Source organism: Pteropus alecto, unplaced genomic scaffold (genome assembly GCF_000325575.1).
Source record: "Pteropus alecto unplaced genomic scaffold, ASM32557v1 scaffold94, whole genome shotgun sequence".
Classification (NCBI taxonomy): Eukaryota; Metazoa; Chordata; class Mammalia; order Chiroptera; family Pteropodidae; genus Pteropus; species Pteropus alecto.
The window spans coordinates 691,988-696,395 of NW_006437736.1; the positions used below are offsets into that span (position 1 = coordinate 691,988).

Below are 4,408 nucleotides of genomic sequence, written 5' to 3' on the forward strand. Positions count from 1 at the left end.
AAAGGCCAGGGTGGGTGGGGCTGAGGGAGCAGTGGGCTGACCCCCACAGGGGGAGGGGAGCTCAAAAAGCCTTAGTGGGGTGACAGGCCTTAAGAAAAGGGCCTGCCCTGCCCTTAACAAGCCTGATGGTTGAAAACACCCACCCATGTTCCTCGCAGGATTTATTAGAAAGCGTCTACAGAAGTGCTAAAGTCAGTTTTTGTTATATTGTCATACCGTAGCCCTTCACTTTCTCAGAATCCTCCTCCCCCACCAAGCAGCGACTCATGATGAAAATAAACCAGTGTGAAGTAACAGGACTGTAGGAACTGGGGTCTTGGATGCACTTAGCTTCCACTTCCGCTCTGCTTCCCACTAGCTGGTGGCACTGGACACCACACTTGGATTCTCAGTTCTTGTTTCCCCACATGTAAATGCTTTTGGGAAATAAACTAAGATAATATATGCAATAGGCTTAATACAGTGTCTTGCATGTAGGAATATACAGTAAGTGATAAGTAATGTTTTTGTTGTGGTGGCGTGTTGTTTATTTATTCATTCTAAAAGACTCATCCACTTAGCAGCAAGAAGCAAGTAACATCCTCTCTAAACCTCTGGATTTAGAGGTTTTTTTCTCTGGAAAATAAGATGAGTAACTTCCACTTCAAAAGTTGTTGTGAAAACTTGGGGTTAACGATGTAAATTGCCTGATTCAGAGCCAGAAAGGGCCATGCTACCAGGCCCTCTCCCGCACCCAGGGCAGACATTGCCGATTGCGTTTGGATGCTGCCTTGGCATTCTTGTCAATGCATGAGTAAGGCTGAGGGTGGAGATGAACTCTATTTGCCATCCTTGGCCTTGGCTCGTGCTCAATGGATATTAATTCCCATGATCCTTTTCTATCACGTTTCCTTCCCAAATAACTAACCTCCAGGTGCTGACCTGGTTTGATGAGAGTTTCAACCTGGTACAGGCTGTGCTCAAATTATAGGGTCTCGTGAATTACACAGGACTCCCAAAATATGTTGACACTGTCCCTACCACCCTCAAATTCTGGAGTTTCCCAGAAAAAAGCATTCTAGCTAGGGATAGTAGGGAAACCCCCTCCCATAGGGTCAGGGTATCCCATAAGTGTAGGTATGGGGACAGGTTTCAGGAGCTCTAAGTTCCTCACATCCACAATCGGGAATTGAAATTTCTACTTCAAAGCTTTATACCTTGGCCCTTGCACATTTTGAAAATGAAAACACTCTGGGAAGGATAACTCCATAGGATATTTTGGTTATTTATTGTTATTAGCAACCAAGAGTTGGCTTTGAAAGGCCTGAGTTTACCAAGGATTGGGGATAACTGTGAGGAATGGAATTAGTTCTGCAAATAAAATTTGACTATAGAATTCTAGAAGAGTGCTGAACTTGAAGATAGGCAGAACTAAATTCAAATTCAAGCCAGATCACAGTTAGCTGTGTGACCTTGGCCAAGGCCCTTAACCTCTCTGAGGCTAAATTTTCTTCTATGTAAAATTGGGATAATAGTCATTTTTTATTATTAAAGCTCCCTCCTTACTTTAAAATCCGCTATCAAGTGAGATAACAAAACGCTTCAGAGCAAATTTCCCATTAGAAAGTGAGTGGTTTATTACAAAGACTCAGTTATAAGAGACATCCAACTCTAGCTGAAATGTATAAAGGAATTTATTGGCTCATATAAATGAAAGCTAGAGATGAAATGACTTCAGGCTTAGCGGGATCCAGGAGATGAAACCATGTTTTCCTGGCTGTCTCACAATCTCTCATCTCCGTTTCACCTAGGTTGACTTCATTTTCACCTACTGCATATGGTTTATGTGGTGAGGGAAGATGGCCACCAGCTGAAATAAATTTCCTCCCAGCTTACAACTCCAGGGCGAAAGAGAGTTTCTCCCCCCACCCCACCCCCACAACATACAGCATCTTATCAATCCCAGGGAAAAACTCTAAAATTCTACATGGCCCTGTTTTGGTCACGGCCCCCCTTGGACTAATCACTGTTGTCAGGAAATGGAATACTGTGGTTGATCCAGTCTGTTACTTACCTACCCTATAACTAGGGGTGGGCAGGGCAGATGGACTTTATGACTGACAGCTCCAGGAGACCTACATGTCTGGGGGCGGGGGAGGGGCAGGAGTTAAATGTTCCGGACAGCCAATACCGGATCTGGCCAGGCTGGGTCTCCGCACAAGGCCCAAGTTACCTTATGAGACAATGCCTAATGAGCTAGGGCTGCGACATGGTCTTTCGAACAGTCGAGGAATAATGTATCTGCCGTTTGTCATGTTTTCTGTATACCTAACACATTGTCAACTCCTTGTGATAGTTGAGAAATTTGCAGCCTTATGAGTCCCACTTTCCCGCAGCTTCCCAGCCTTCCTTGCGGCTCAGGAGCCGGCACGTGACCTGGTTCCACCAATCATATTCACCTGAGGGAGACTTGGCTAAGGAAGTGAGAACTTGAGAAAAGGTTTTGCGGTGAGGGTGGCCGCGGGGTGGCTGTGGGCGCGCGGTTTACGCAGAAACTCTTAGTGTAGAAATGTCCTCGCGGAGCAACAGTGGCAGTGGTGTTTTGCTCATGCAGCTAACACTGACCGTTTAGGGGCATTGATCCTGGAAACTTAGCCTCCCTCCAGGTCTGCCAGCCCCTCAACCGATTCCGTGAGTTTACTATCCTTTTAATAAACTCTTTTTTTGCTTAATTAGCCAGAGTTTGTTTCTGTTACTTGCAACAAAAATTAGATACTCTAATCCCCCTGGAGAAGGTTCCAGATGGGAGAGTGCCCCAAACGGCAGTTTTCCCCACTTGCCAGGGAAGACCGAATGGGGCCCAGAGGAGCAGGGGAACTTAGGGCAGACCATGGCAATGCTGTCAAATCGCCTGCTTGCCCAGCCCCAGCCGAAGGATCTTATACCAAGTTCCTAGAGAGAGGATGGCTGACATGAAGACAAAACTGTCAGATGAAAAAACCATATGACTGAGTGTACATGGACGACCTAGCATTACTTATGTATGTATGTGTGTATTTTATTTCTACTTTTTATTCTCGGCTTAAAATAATAGGAATTTATTTTCTCATAGTTGTAGAGGCTGGATGTCTAAAATCAAGATGTCAGTAGGGCCACGAAGGCCCTCAGAAGGCTCTAGGGAAGACTCCTTGCCTCTTCAGCTGCTGGTGGCCTTAGGTATTCCTTGGCTTGTGCTAGCATAACTCTAGTCTCTTCCTACCTTCATCTTCACATGGCCTTGTTTGCTGTGTCTCTTTGTGGGCCTTCTCCTCCTTTTAGAGTCCTAGGATTCAGAGCCCATGCTAATCTGCGATGATTCATCTTGAGATCTTTACCTTAATTACATCTAAATATATGGAATGCTTCATGAATTTGCGTGTCATCCTTGCTCGGGGCCCATGCTAATCTTCTCTGTCTTGTTTCAATTTTAGCATATGTGCTGCCGAAGCACTGTATATATTTTATTGAGGCAAAATTCACATAACATAAAATTAACCATTTAAACATGTACAAGTCAGTGGCATTTAGTACATTCACAACGTTGTTCAACCATCACCTCTCTCTAGTTCCAAAACATTTCGCCACCCCTCAAAGGAGACCCCATCCCCCTGTAAGCAGTCACTCCCCATTTCCTCCTCCCACTAGTTCCTAGCAATCATTAGTCTGCTTTCTTTCTCTGTAGCTTTACCTATTCTGGATATTTTATTTAAATAGAATCACACAATATGTGACATTTCGTGTCTGGCTTCTTTCACTTAGCATAATATTTTCGAGGTTCATTCATGCCGTAGCATGTACTTCACTCCTTTTTATGGCTGAGTAATAGTCCATCGTATGGAGAGACCACATTTCGTTTATCCATTCATCGGCTGATGGACATTTGGGTTGCCTCCACCTTTTGGCTATAGTGAACAGTGCTGCTAGTCAGGAAGTGGGGAGTGACCATTGGGTAAGACTGTTGGAGTCCAATGGGGCAGCATCATTGACCCAGCCCTGAGGCAATGATACAAGCAACATCTTCATCCTGGAGAAGAGACACCAACAAAATCTGGGAGCCTCCTAGTGAATCCTGGGGTAATCAAAGGACACAAGGCAAATGCCAGGAAGGAGAAGAGATCTGTGGTGGTAGCTGAGGAGCACACGTGAGAGTCTCCGGGAGCTTTGAAAGAGAAATGGTGAGTCTGAAGGGGAAATTCTAGTCATTTTGCCAGAGACCAGTATAGCATAGTCATTAAAGTACAGCTTTGGAGGCAAACAGGCCAGGTCTTGGATCCTGACTCTCACTCACCAGCCATGGAACAGTGAGGCAGTCACCTCGGCCTTCCAGGTGTCAGTTCCTCTTTTGTAAAGGGGCTAATAGCCATCCCTCCTTCACAAGGGTGTTGTGAGG

At 45.2% G+C, this 4,408-nt stretch overlaps 1 non-coding gene across 1 annotated transcript; it reads right to left on the reverse strand.

Annotated features, from left to right (window-relative positions):
* Positions 1-3,366: 3,366 nt before the first annotated feature.
* LOC112481958 lies at positions 3,367-3,469 on the reverse strand. The gene has a single exon (XR_003047135.1). It is a non-coding gene; the product is annotated as a U6 spliceosomal RNA (small nuclear RNA).
* Positions 3,470-4,408: the final 939 nt, after the last annotated feature.